General features: G+C 40.3%; 1 protein-coding gene across 2 annotated transcripts in view; it reads right to left on the bottom strand.

Annotated features, from left to right (window-relative positions):
- The window catches only part of LOC131036459 (transcription initiation factor TFIID subunit 5), a 146,377-nt gene that overhangs the window by 51,819 nt on the left and 79,523 nt on the right, over positions 1–15,035 (bottom strand). The window lies entirely within an intron of this gene.

Genomic DNA, 15,035 nt, shown 5'->3' with positions numbered 1-15,035 from the left:
GCACACCTATTCTGCATCATTGATGATAATCCAAACATTTGCGTAAGCCCCCAAGTGAAACACAGCAATTCACATCAACCACTGAACTTACCCACTCGTCAAGACCTAACATGTAGAAACCTTGGAATCATTTTAGTTGATCTCATTCTTAGCATCTGAGGTGATTTTGTTCAAGAGAGGGTAAATTACCTTGGTACTTTATTCTGAAATGTTTTGTGCATAAAAAACACATCAACAGGTATCTACCTTCCATTAAGAAGGTGGTCATGCCACTTACCCAACTGAATTGAGTGTTGTTGTCAGTTGATTGATCTTCTTGTAACACAAGGGCGACCTCCGAAGTAGTCTCAAAAGATGAGACAAGTTGTTCACATAGGCCCCTGCCTCTTACAAGCTTGGTGATCTTGATGTTGATGTCATACTCCATGACCTTGCTTATCCACCCAACCCTCTTCTCACTGATACCCTTGTTTAGAAGGAAATCCTTGACGCTTGCATGCAGAACTAAGAGCTAGATCCTGTTGTTGGACAACATGTGCCTGAACTTTTTTAATGCCCTTACAACAGTGAGGACTTGCTTCTCTACATAGCTATATCTAAGTTCATAGTCCTTTAGCCCCACTAAAGAAAGCAATAGGTTGCTCCAACTTGTCATCGTTCAGCTATGTTAGGAGAGCTGAAATGCTAGATTCTCCTCCGAAGGTATAGAGGATAAAATCCCTTTCATAATTAGGATTGACGAGGGTAGGGGCCTGAGCAATTGCTTGCTTGATCTCTTCGAAACCGGCCCGCCCTTCCTTGGTCCAACTGAAAGCCATGTTTTTCTTCAACATGGAAGTGAGGGGTTTTACCATGGTGGCAAGGTTGGGAATGAACCTCCTCACAAAGTTGATCCTACCAAGGAAACCTTGCAATCCTTTCTTGTGACTAGCGAGTGGAAGAGAAAGAATAGCCTCCACTCGCTCTGGATCAATGGTCAAACCCTCCTTGGATACGATGTGTCCTAGCAATCTTCCTTGATCAGTAGCAAATACACACTTGTTCGGGTTCAAGGACACACCATACTCCTTGCATTTCATGAACACCTACTCAAGATGACCAAGATGATCAGTTGCATGCTTCGAATAAACAGTTATGTCATCAAGGTATACAAGTACAAACTTTGCTAATACACCCTTGAAGGCCATGTCCATTGCTCTTTGGAACGTGGCACCTGCATTGGTTAGCCCAAAGGGCATTTTACAATAAGCATAGGTGCGCCACTTAGTAGTAAATGCAGTCTTGTATTGGTCTGATTCCTGGACCAAGATCTGATTGTAGCCTGAATACACATCCAAGAATGAAAATCTTTCTGAGCCATTGACCTTTTGGAGAATCTACTCCATAGAGGGAAGGGGATAGTGATCCTTAAGGGAGGCTCTATTGAGATCCCTAAAGTCTACACATAGTCTGATTTCCCCATTCTTCTTCCTTCCAGGGACAAGGTTAGCCACCCAGGAGGAGTGCTTGATAGGGAAGATGATATTGGCTTCTCTTAGCTTGGTCAACTCCTTCCTCATTAGTGGCTCAATCTTGGGGTTTATTGGCTTTTGTTTCTGTCTTACTGGCCTTGCATCTGGGTTTAGCTCTATAGTATGCTGGGCTAGGCTAGGATCAAAACCTTTCAAGTCTTCATAGGTCCAAACAACTATGTCATCATATTGTTGGCTAAGCTCAACGAAGGCCTCTTGCTCTGTTCAGGAACAAACGTTGCCCAAGTTCAAGGACCTACCCTCAGCAACAACAACTGGCTTGTAATCACCCCTCTTCGCAGCCAAGTTCAAAATGCCCTCCAAGGTAACTAGACCTTTAGGCAACTTGTTAGAGTTGAAAATGCCCTCCAAGGTAACTAGACCTTTCGGCAACTTGTTAGAGTTGAGCTGCATGATTTGATCTCCATACTGGTCTTGCAGCCTAGACTGATTTTTAGCAAAAAACTCTGCTTCATTTTGCAAGAAGTTGACAATCTGCTGATCGCTTTCAAACACTTGCCAATTTACTTGATTGTTTGGGACAGCAAGCCTCACAACAAGCCTAATGTGTTGCTCCCTCTTACTTGCAACATGCGTCGGTACGTCGAACTGAGCACCAACCACTGCAAGCCTATCAGCATGCTTGTTCTGACCTCTAGGAATGCTCTAGATATTGAAGGCCTCAAATCCTTCAATCAAATCCCAAACCCTATGTTTGTATGATTTGAGTAGGTTGTTCTTTGCTACGCTTTGGGCTTAGATGTGATTAACAACCAACTCACTATCTCCAAATACTTGCAGAGATCTGATCTTTCTGCTTTGTGCATGTTAAGGACCTTGGATCAAGGCTTCATACTCAGCGACATTGTTAGTGCAACCAAATTGAAGCCTAAAGGAGAAGAAATATTTCTCCTGCTCAAGAGAAACAAGCATCACACTGGCACCTGCACCATTCTTGTTTTTTGAACCATAAAAAACATGCTCCATAACCCCTTTGAAACTCCTTGTGTCTTGATAAGGTTAGGGATAGGAGTATCCTCTTCATGGATACAATAGGTACCAAGCTCAGTCTCTTCAGTCTCAGCTAATGGATCAAACTGAAAAGCATTGGCCCATTCGTCCAGCAACCAATCCGGAACCTCTTGCAAGAGAGTGGCAGGCTCAGGGACAGCACACTCCTCCCCCTCTTCATGCAAAGTGCAATTCATGTTTATAGGGCTAGGGGTGTAGGGCTCAATGTGGTTTTGGGCAATGGGGCTCTACCCTTATGGTGACCTTGGTACCATACCTTGTTCGAAATAGCATATGGGACCAGTCGGAAGACAGGTACCCACCTATCTTGGTTGTGAAGTCTCTAGACAGGCAGATGGCAAAGAAGGCAGGGAGGTCGATGATGGATACGTCTTGCAAGACAGTGCAACCAAGGCATGCATGCAAGGTTAACTTCAGATTTTTTACCACCCCTTTGGTCACGGGTTCATATTCTATGCCAAGAAGATCAGCTACCTTCTTAGGCATGACTGAGCTACTAGCTCCTGAATCTATCATGCAGTTGTGAACCAAGTTGTCTCCTATGATTAAGGAGAGATAGAAAGGGGGAGGCTTACTGATCTTGCTTGAATCTTCTTCCTCCTTGGGCTGCACCAAGCTGGTGGAGGCTGCCTTTTCGTCGACTGCTGCCTCACCACCTGACTGATTGACATCCTTTAATGCCTCTTTAAGCAAATCCCTTTGGGATGGGATTGAAAGGGCCTCCCACATAGTGACGTTGAGGTTGGCCTTCTTCATCTGATCAACTATGTTGAAAGGAACACCAACTGACTTTAGAGGCCCCTTTGATGCTACAAGGTCTACTTTTGCTCTTTGGACGACTTGGACCTCTTCCTGCCTCTTGCTCCCTTGCATGGTACTTTGGCTTGTATCTTGGACAGCTACATTGGGTGTTGGAGTTTGGACTGATGTTGAAGGTGAGGTAGCCTCCATGGCTCTCTTCTTTGACCTCGCATACTGCAACATGGACTCACCATTTGTTTGGTTCAAACCACAAAATTCTGCCTCCTGCCAATTGACAAAGGTAGAATCCCGTTGTAAGTGAGCCTGGGGACCAACACTAGGCTGATTAGGGTCATATTGCTGGCCAGAAGTGGTCGGATCATCTTGCACCACTAAGGTTTGGGCAAACCCTCCATTTTGGCATACACCTTGGTTGTGTGGTTGATTACATGGTTGACACCAATCTTGCTCTTGGGCAAGGTTATTTTGCATTGGAACTATCGCCTTTAAGTTGCTTGCGTTAGTGGGGTTCACACTATTCAAAGGCCTGGCATTGCTCCATTGGTTTTGCCCTTGAAAGGGTGGCATGTTTTGCTGACAATTCTAACCTTGTGCTTGGTAAGGCCTGTTATACTGAGTTTGTTGTCTTTTTAGTGCCACCGATTCATTGCCAAAGTTTTGTAATAGAGCCTTGACTTCATGGAGCTCATTAGACAACGTAGATGGCATGGATGGTTGACTTGCAGGTGCCATGGGAATAGGAGACAAGGTTGGTTGTTGAGTAGGAGAATCTGGGAAGAGAGGCATTGGAGGCCTTGGAGCTATCTTCCCAGTCTGAATCAAACAATTTGCTGCTCTTATGGCTATATCATATGCACCCGGTAGAGAGGCTCCACCCATCGATTGTACCATGACAGCTATATTGTTGTTGAGAGCTCTAAGATAATACAAGAAGGCATGACTTGGGGATGGCTTCACTAGAGCAGGAATCCTATTCCATGTCTTATGGAATCTGAAGTTGAAGTCTCCCATGAACTCGTGGGGTGCCCTCTTAATCGTAGTTAACTGCTCCACAAGTGATAGGTGATCACTTTTGTCTTCAAAATGGTTGCACAATTTCTCCCCCAATTCGTCCCAATTGTGGATGGAGCTAGACGGCAACCCTCTATAGCACTGCAAAGCTTTGCCTTTCAAAGATGTGGCCAAGAGTCTAACAGCAACATCATCTTGAGTGACGTTATGGATGGAGCAAATGTTTGCAATGTCTTGAATGTGCTCAATGGGTGTAGTAGTTGTTTCACCAGTGAAGTATGGTATACTCTTCAACGCAGCTACTAGTATGTCATTCTATTGAATCAAAACAAGGGGACTCCCCCCATTGAAGGTAACAAAGACTTGATTTCTTGCCATGTGAAACAATGGTCTATTGATATGAGTGGTGGGAGCCCTTGATAGAAAAGGTCTTGTAAATGGAGGAGTAGAACAAGACCTGGGAGATGGAGTGTTTACAACCTCGTCACCCCTGACTAGTGATAATGAAGGTCTACCTCTACTCCTTCTAGAGACTGCAGATGGAAGCTCTATGAATTGGAAACTGCCCCTAGAAGATGCCCTTCTATGAATTCTGGGCATGAAATCTTCAACTGCCCTCGAGAGCTCGGAGTTGCGGAGTGTGACCACTTCAGCACCTCGGGAGCTCGAATGTTCGGAGTGAGGAAGCTAGGGAGTTCGGAACCTGGGGGTTCCGAGTTTCCGAACCTAAGCACCTCAGAACATAGGGGTTCTGGGATTCCAGAGTAAGATGGCTTCACTTACTTTGAAACCTATGGGTTCCAGAGTAAGCAGAGCTACAACGACTTCGGAACCTGGAGATTCCGAGGTCCCAAAGCTATGAACCTTGTGTGAGCACCAACTGGTCCTTGAGCGGAGTCGCCAAGTTCTTGAGAGATGACAGCCTATAAAGGTCAAAACACTAAGAATAGCACTAAATCCTTAGCATGTGAATTGAATAAGTCCCAACGAGCATGCCAAAAACTGTTATAACAAAAGTTTGCACCCTTGTTGCGCTATCAACTCAGCAACCTTGTGAAACATGGAAACAACCCCGAAGTGTGGGACCTTGCACAAGGGGTTGAATCTCCAGAGAAGGCCGGCTTCCTTCTCTATCTAGGTGCAGGTGTTCAACCAACTCAACACTTCAAAGCTAATTCCTAAGCCTACCCTAACAACTTGCAGAGGAAAAGAGAAGAGAGAAATTGCTTGAAACAAGGGAGGTGATGCACCAAGAAAAGATAGTTCCTCTCCCTACTTAAATGACACAAGTAATCAACTGAAACACCCTGAAGATGCACAACTTTCAGTTATATGAGTAACCCCAATGCATAGATGAAGGTTAGAATCCACTGAATGCCAAGAGGTGCGAAGGATTCCCACAAGTCACACTTAGAAAACCAGTTAACACAGCATATATGAAGAGAAAGAGCCACAACACGCACCTATGATGAAGGTAAGAAAGCATACACAACACACATAGGTTGAAATAAGGCAAGAATAGTGTTCTTCAATTAATCATAAGGCCAAACGCCAATCTTATAGTTACAGAAATGCAAAGATTACAAGTCTTCAAGAGAAAAGGAGAGCATGAGAAAACTCCAGGCAGCAGGGGGAGAACCCTTTATAATGAGGCTTAACAGCCTTATATAGAAAAATGGGTTACAATGGTGATCATGACCCCTGCATGTCAGTAGATTTCAGGAGATTGGAGAGATCAGATTATAGCAGAGTATGTCGGAGATGCTTGGGCTTCTGGATTGATTTCAGGTACTATACAGGATGATCGCTATGAGGTGATAGATGGATTGATCAGAGTTCAGGACAGGGTTTATTTGATTCTGTCATCACATTTGAGAGAGGTGATACTAAAGGCATTTCATGATGCACCCACAGCTGGGCATCCGAGGATCTTCAAGACCTACAGGCAAATCCGAGAGCGGTTCTCATGGAGAGGGCTCAAGGATGATGTTCAGAGGTATGTCAGGGAGTGTGCGGTTTGTCAACAGAATAAGGGAGAGCACACATTTCCTGCAGGTTTATTACAGCCCTTGCCCATTCCTGATAGGAAATGGGAAAGTATTTCGATGGACTTCATCACTGGGTTACCACGAGTGCAGGGAAGGGATTGCATCTATGTGGTGGTGGACCGCTTGACGAAGTTCGCTCATTTCTTTGCTATTCCGTCCATTTACACAGCAGCACAGGTGGCAGATCTTTTCTTTAGAGAGATATTCAGGTTACATGGGTTGCCCAGATTCATTGTCAGTGATCGGGATAGTAAGTTTATGAGTGTTTTTTGGCAGGAGTTGTTTAGGTTGTGTGGTACAGATCTTACACCTAGCACTAGTTATCATCCGCAGACAGATGGGCAAACAGAGATTGTGAATAAATGGGTGGAGGGATATTTGAGGAACTATGTAACTGCACAACAAAAAGCTTGGGTCAGATGGTTGCATATGGGAGAGTATTGTTATAACACCACTTATCATATGTCCATCAGGATGACTCCTTTCATGGCACTCTATGGTTATGATGCACCTAGCTTCATGGATTTAGTTTTGGGGGACAGCAGAGTGCCCAAAGCCAAAAACTTATTGCAGGATAGTCAGGACATCCTGAAAGTGCTCAAGGAGAATATACAGCAGGCCCAGAATCAACAGAAATTGTACGCTGATCAGCACCGAATAGAGCGCAGTTTCGAGGTAGGGGATATGGTTTACTTGAGGCTACAACCATATAGACAGTCATCACTCAAGAAGAGCGGAGCTGAAAAGTTGAAGCCTAGATTTTATGGTCCCTACAGGGTGATTCGCAGAGTGGGCGAAGTCGCCTATGAGCTTGAGCTTCCAGAGGGCAGTCGGGTGCACAATGTGTTTCTTGTGTCTAGGCTTAAGAAAGCCATTGGTCAGAGTGTAGTGCCTTCTGCAAATTTACCCCCTTTGGATGAGGAGGGGAAGCTTGTGTTAGTACCCGAAGCTATTCTGGATATCAGGGAAAAGACACTCAGGAACAGAATCGTTAAGGAATACTTGGTGAAATGGAGAGACCTGCCAAATGAGGATGCTACATGGGAGAATGAGCAGGTATTGCAACATTCAGGACCGAATTTGCTTGAGGACAAGCAATTTCAAGGGGGGCGGACTGTAATGTCCCCTTTTTAGCGCAACATGATATGGGGTGTCGTTAGCCTATTTTGACACGGTCCCGAAGGCTAACAAGGACATTGATGGGATCCTGAGGTGTTTTGGCCTAGGTGTTTTCGATTTCAGGACAATCGGTGCTGCTCTGACAGGATTTCTAGACACTTACTATTTATAGTAAGTTAGTCTCCAAGCAGTGACTTGAAATTTTTAGTGTTTCCCTGGTTGGCATAATTATTAGTAAAAAATATTTGAAGGCGACAATGATTTAAAGGGATTATCAACAATGTTTTAATATTTAACGATAAAGTGTAAAGTTAAATTAAATATTTAACTTTATCGTTATATTATAAGGTTGGGAATATAAAGTAATGTTTAAAATATTAAAAGTTCCCTTTAATGTGTACATTGTGGGAAATAATATTTTATTCTAAAATGTATTATGCCACATTTAGGAAATGAAGTGTTTGCATCCAGGAAGAAGATATAAATGGAGGTTGAGAGCTCTCTTTTGGGGACAGGCTGGGATGAAATTAATGTTATGCTGTTGGATTTCGTAGAGATCTGATTATTGGGCTTGGAGGACGAAATCCCTCTTTGCTAGCATTCTCTTCGTTGTTGAAAGACACAGTCAGGAGGATTAATGGTGTTTTCATTCAGGAAACACATTGGGCTTCATTTGGTGCTCTCGCATGATGTTTTAACAAGGGTTTGAAAGTGGAGATTTGAAGATATTGATTTTGCTACAGTACCGCGTGAATAGTGTTTGCTACAGTGCACGTGAATAGTGATTTGCTACAATGCCGCATGAATAGTGTTTTGCTACAGTGCCGTGTGAATAGTAAAAATGCTACAGTGCCGTGAATAGTGCAGCTACAGTGTGTGAACAGTGTTTTCAGCAGGTTTTGTACTTGTGGAGTTCAGGTTTGAATTTGTTTATTATCATATGGTCTGTAATATTCTTCAGATCTGATTTGTATGCTTGGAGTTGGAATTAAATAAATACCATCAGCATTAATCTTCTTGTTTTTGGTATTTGATATGTCTGGTTGTTTTTATATTGAATAAACTTTGAAAGCTTTACAATAAATATCAATTTATCCAATTTATCCTATTGCAAATCAAGAACCAAAAAAAAATCCAGTAGTCAACTTGCAAGCCAACTGTTTGACAAAATTACACTAAGTAAAAAGGACATAAATTTAGTACCGAACAGGGGGTGCCCATTACAAGAATTTTGGGATTTCGGGGTCAAGGAAGAGAACCGAGAACTGGGAATTTCGGGATTTCAAGATTTTGGGGTTCAAGAAAGTAAAGGACTTGAGAACTAGAAATTTCAAGATTTCGGGATTCCGAGTTCAAGGAAGTGAAAGACTTGGGAACTGGGGGTTCTCGACAATACAACACTTAACACTTCATCCCCATTGGCTTTGTCCTTGATCAACTAGGGCAGCACTGGTCCATGTAACATATCTCTGATCAATTCTCACTGATTGACCAAAGGTGTCATAATCTGACACCAATAGTAACAAATTAAAATAGTAACACAACATAACTATTCTCTAGACTTTTCTTTCAAAATGGCTGACTCCCTCTAATTATGTAATTATTCATTTGGTAGCTCCAGTATTATATAATAATGTTGTTGAACACTTCCTATCATATAGATTTTACATTGGCTTTCATTTAAAGGAAAAAAGCTTATAATCTCTTCAATAAAGAGCTAAATTAGCATGTTAAGAGTGTTGCGGCTCACATCCTTTCTTCATTGCATTCATTTGTGTGTCATTACCAATATCATATTCAAAATGTAGTCCATATTTTCCATGGAAATTCCATCAAAATGCAATGGGAGAGAAAGTCATACAATTCAATAAAACAAATGACAGAGAATTATAGCACATTGAAATGCAAATGTCCCAACTGTCTCGAGGATGGTGTGAAGCACACGGGAAATACTAAGGGGGGGGGGAATCAGTATTTCAAATTTTTTAAACAATTTTTCAGAATGACACCAAAAGATACACGGAAAGATCAATAACACAAGATTTCTCGTGGAAAACCCTTTCGAGTTAAAAAACACAACATGCAAAGCTTTCATTAAAAAGAGATTGGGCACCAACCCAAATTACATATGTGAGCACCAACTCATAGCAAGCACCAACACAGACCAGCTAAAGCACCAACTCTTGAATAACAGAATCAATAAAAATTTCACAAAATTGACACTACAATGCATACATTCTAATTTTCTTGCATAAAATGTTCAACTGCAATAATATACTTGGTTCAAAGAGTTGCTTCATATACTCACTACTCAATACAACCAATAAGAAACTTCTTCCATCTGTTCATGCCTTCTATATCATTCTTAGCACTTCTCGATCGTTCAATAGATTACTCTCTTCACCCAGTAATGTGGAATCGATACCAAAACAAAACAAACCTTCAAATCTTTTCATCAATCAAGCACTCAAAAATTTTGATTAAAAAAAAAACTTCCACTGAGCTATACTGCAGACCACACTTTTCTCAAAAACGAAGGAGTGAATGCTACCCAGATTGATTTAAAACAAATGACACAACATTTTCAGCCAAAAGCCACAAACCATTTTTTTCAATATATATGCACACGATTATCAAAATTTATATGACCAAATCTTTTGTGCCACAACTAGGATTCATCAAGTAAACTCAAACAACAAGTTTCACTCTTAACATCATCAAGAATATATAAATTGTTCGTTGCCCTACTTGCATCAGCAATAAGAACAACATCTTTACTAATTTTGCAACAATCAGAACTGACAGTTAAACTGCCCCTGATCACACAACTGACTAACATTGAGCAAATTGTGTTTTAAACGTTTTACAAATAGCACATTCTCAACTTAAGTCTTTCCATCATTCAACATAAGAGTACCTTTTCCAGCCACCCTTGCAGATGAATTTCCACCAAACCTTTCCTTGCCACCATTGGATTTCTTGAAAGTCAAGAACTTGCTCTCATCTCCAATCATGTGTCTAGAACAGCCACTATCCACATACCAAATATCTATCTCATTTTGTGCAAGGAGAGAAGTTTGCACAATCAAAGATTTTGTTTCAGCCTCTCCCTCTATCTTCCTCCATACTTTGGTTTCCTTGGCATTGTTCTTAACATCTTTCTTTGGGAAATCTGCCCTACCATTCTTACAAAACCTTGCACTATGTCCAATGTTATTGCATTTGTAACAAACATAATTATAACTCCTCAAAGGGGCAAAGGAGTTTTGATTTGCAAATTTAAAATCATTTCTAAAAGATATTTTACAATTTATTGCCTCGTGCCCAAAGTAATTACAAGCATAACAATAACCATGAAAGAAGGAATGATTAAACCTAGTTAAGAGTGCTTGTCTAGCACTGAAAGGCTGCCTAAAACCATTATTTCTGATTTTTGTTGAAGAAAACATTGAGCTATCACAATTAAGAGTTTGTTGTTCTTCTTTTGAAGACTTAGTGCTTTGACCTTCTTCAAGACCAACTCCACATTTATCTGAAGACTGTTTTTGAGAGGCTATAAGATCATCCAAAGATAGTTAACTTTTTTTATTTATCTCTTTGTGGTTCAACAGTGTTGATGATTTGTCTAACTTCCTGAGAGAGACAATTTCAGCCTCTAATCTATCACAGCTTTCTTCCTTCAACGTAATCTGATTTTTCAAATCTTCTTGAACTTTCGTAATTTCTTCAATCTGGGTTTTTGGGTCATCCATGAGCTTGTTAGCATCATCAAGAGCTTGTGATTTTCTGATTTTTTCTTCACTTTCTTCTTTGAGCAGCAGCTTCAAATTCAAATTTTTCTTCTTAAGACTTCTAATCTCACTGAGAGCACTAAATTCTTGTTCAAAATCTACTTTTCCATCTTCTTCATCAAAGACATCTTCATCTTTTTTATTTTCAGCATGAGTTTCTTCTAGATCCATAAACAAAATCTCATCACTTTGAGATTCTTCATCACTTCCTTTAGATGAATCACTTTCCTAGACTCTTTTTGGATTTCCATGTCTTCTTATCCTTTGCTCTGAACTTCTTTTTGTTAAACTTAGGCTTCTTTTCATAACTGTTGTCTTCATTATTCTCATATGGACATTTGGCTGCAAAATGTCCAGCCAATCCACAGTTAAAACATTTAAGAGACATCTTCTTCTTTTGTTTGCTAAAATCCTTCTTCAACTTTTTCATAAACAAAGCTTCTTCTGAGTCTAAATCATTATCCAAACTATCACTTGAAGCTTGTTCCTTTTCTTTGCCTTTCTTTGAATCTTTGAATGCAATCTCCCCTTTTGAAGACTGTGTTTGTCCCCATCTCATATGCAGTCAATATACAATGGATCTTGTCAATGGACAATTTATCAAGGTCATCCATCTCCTCTATGGCTAAGATCTTTGCATCAAATCTTAAAGCTAAAGACCTTAAGTTTTTTTGAATAACCAAACTATCATCAACCTTCTCACCAAGCACACAGGAAATACTGAGAGGTGGGGCGGGAGGGGTGACTCAGTATTTCAAAAATTTTAAACAATTTTTCCAAATGACACAAAAAGATCAATAACACAAGAACATATGGAAAACTCTTTCGGGTAAAAAAATCATAGCATGCAAATCTTTCATTAAAAAGAGATTGAGCACCAACCCAGATTACATATGTGAGCACCAACTCATAGCAAGCACCAACACAAACCAGCTAAAACAACAACTCTTGAATAACAGAATCAATAAAAATTTCACAGAACTGACACTACAATGCAGACATTGTAATTTTCTTCGATAAAATGTTCAACTACGATAATATACTTTGTTCAAAGAGCTGCTTCATATACTCACTGCTTAATACAACCAATAAGATACTTCTTCCATTTGTTCATGCCTTCTATATCATTCTTAGCACTTCTCAGTCGTTCAATAGATTACCCTCTTCACCTAGTAATGTGGAATCGATACCAAAACAAAACCTTCAAATCTTTTCATCAGCCAAGCACTTAGAAATTTTAATTAAAAAAAACACTTCCACACAGCTATACTACAGACCACACTTTGCTCCAAAACCAATGAGTGAATGCTACCCAGATTGATTTAAAACAAATGACACGACACTTTCAGCAAAACGCCATGAACCATGTTTTTCGATAAATATGCACGCGATAATGTTTCAACAACACCGTTGAGAACAAAAACAAAATACGACTTTCGACCTCCACTCCTTAAGAAAAACACAATGATATCTTCCCATAACCGCTCCACACAAGCTACAAGTTATGCGCTCTGTTCAAAAACTCATAACTTCACACAGCCGCCCAGCTCCTACACGACCCCACGTCTTCATTAATTGACTGCGATAAACTCCAGCCATCACTCTTCATACGTTTTCCTCAATTCGTATTTTTTTTAAAACTGCCAAGAGAAGTGCATATCAATACCGCCCAATATCAATAAAAACGATTCTTATTCCTCCAAAAACTGCAAACACAGAGTCTTAACTCCAAAAATAATACCGACACAATTCCAGTATGTTGGCACACACAAAAAAAAAAGAATCTTCAACCTGGAAGAGGGGCTCCACAAAAATAAAAACATCGTGGCATTTTTCTGACAAAAACAAATGCAGTTCCAAAGCCGTTAAAACACATCCAGGTCCCTATTGTGATGTATTAACCTTAATTCATATCATTTTTTCTAAAAAATACCCAGTCATACATCAATCTCCATAAAGTCAATGCCACCAAATTGGCACGACAATCATTTTGTTTAAACGCATAGGCCTTTTCCAAAAATAAATCTGAACACCACAACTTAAGACCACCACATAAAACTCCAAAGGCAAACGCACAGCCTGAATAAAAAACGACATCCTTAAAATAAATAAGCTTGCCCCACAATATGCCAAAAAGAAATCCATCAATTCCACTTTACTTAGAAAATACGATGCATATTAAAAACTTGATTCTTTTGACTATTCAAGGCTGACATGGCACATAAGTCTGACATAGCAGCTGACTTGTTGACAAGTAAGCACACAAGTTGCTGATGCAGACACTCAAGCACCTAAAGAAGCCAACCACGCACACAAGCAACTCAACCAACCAAGCACACAGGCAACACAAACAAAATTCACTAACAGCAACTTAGCACACTCAACAAGCCTTTGACATCAATGACGAATATTCCAACAGATGGCTAGCCATCCTCTAGAATTTCTTGGGCGTAAATTTTTCTTAAAATGAAATTTGTAGAAGACAGCCCCAGGGATTTTTCCTATCCATCCCCATGTCCCCTACAGGTGCACAAGTGAAATAGAATAAAAATGGGAGTATTTTTGGGGAAAATATCAACAGCAATGCCTAGCAGAGATTAATTCGAATAAATTGCAATTTTTAAAAGATTTCTGAAACCATGGAATGGGGGAGAGTGAAAAGCTAAGGACTACAAAGGAGGGAGGATATAGGGACACAGGCATTTATTAACCGTCTCTAGTTGCAAGTGCTAATCCTAAAATAGTAGACTATGACTTCAAGAATAACACTCCAGGAAATGATCTGTCCTATTTGGGATGACCAAAATTGTTTAGATGTTTTCAGGGATTTGATGGTGTTGAAGTACTGCAAATTTTAAGAGCTGCTGAAGGACGGCCATTCTAGTCCCCTCTACAATAGGAAATCTCTTGGAATTCATGGAAATAAATACTGAAAGCCATTTGCCAATGGTGAGGATTCTAGAAGTGGTCTAAAGGCCTAGCTGCTTCACATTGCATCACTGTTCTTGTGGTGAAACTAAAGGTCATTTATTTGCTACCACAAATGCCAACAAATCAGACTTTTTGCAATGACAAAGTCCATGTTGTTTCTTTGAGGACAATGTCCATCTTTGACACACTCACTTTGGCTTTGAGAAATTGGCATTTGTTGAGCAACACAATTCACAGATATTCCATGATAATACGCACATTAACATTGGTCATACAAATCAAAGGTTTCCAACTCTAGAAAAGAGATTTGCTTCTTGTTATCTTATCCCTTAAATTATAGATTTGGCATTAGCTTGGCTCCATTACGTCTGATAGTGGCTTTCATTTCTATTTGATAATGGAGGAGTACTTTGGTTCCCAGATTTTCAAATTTATTGAGATGAGACCCTCCTAGGACACCTCCTTAGGTTTGCATTTGTTGCCCCTACTTGCAGATTTATGCATGTTAGCAATGGAGGTAAATTTCACAATTTCCTAAGATTAACCTTTGTGAGGTTTCGTATATTATGCAGCCTTCAGAGCAACCTTTTGTGTTGCATAGCTAGTATAAAATTGTATCTTTCTTTTCCGTGAAATTTAAAAAAAAAAAAAATTCTTGGTGAAGATTCACCCATCCTTGAGTAGGCATTTTCATACCTATTCTCTCCTAGCTCATGACTTTTATTTTATAAGCCTGGGACAGCATTAGACTTCCCTTGATGCTCAGACTGGATGCCTAAATCTATTTCTTCATTACATTGTGGTTTGGTGAGTGCTCCATTTGGTCCAAT

The sequence above is a fragment of the Cryptomeria japonica genome, chromosome 7 (genome assembly GCF_030272615.1).
Source record: "Cryptomeria japonica chromosome 7, Sugi_1.0, whole genome shotgun sequence".
NCBI lineage: Eukaryota > Viridiplantae > Streptophyta > Pinopsida > Cupressales > Cupressaceae > Cryptomeria > Cryptomeria japonica.
This window is presented reverse-complemented; position numbering and strand designations above follow the sequence as displayed.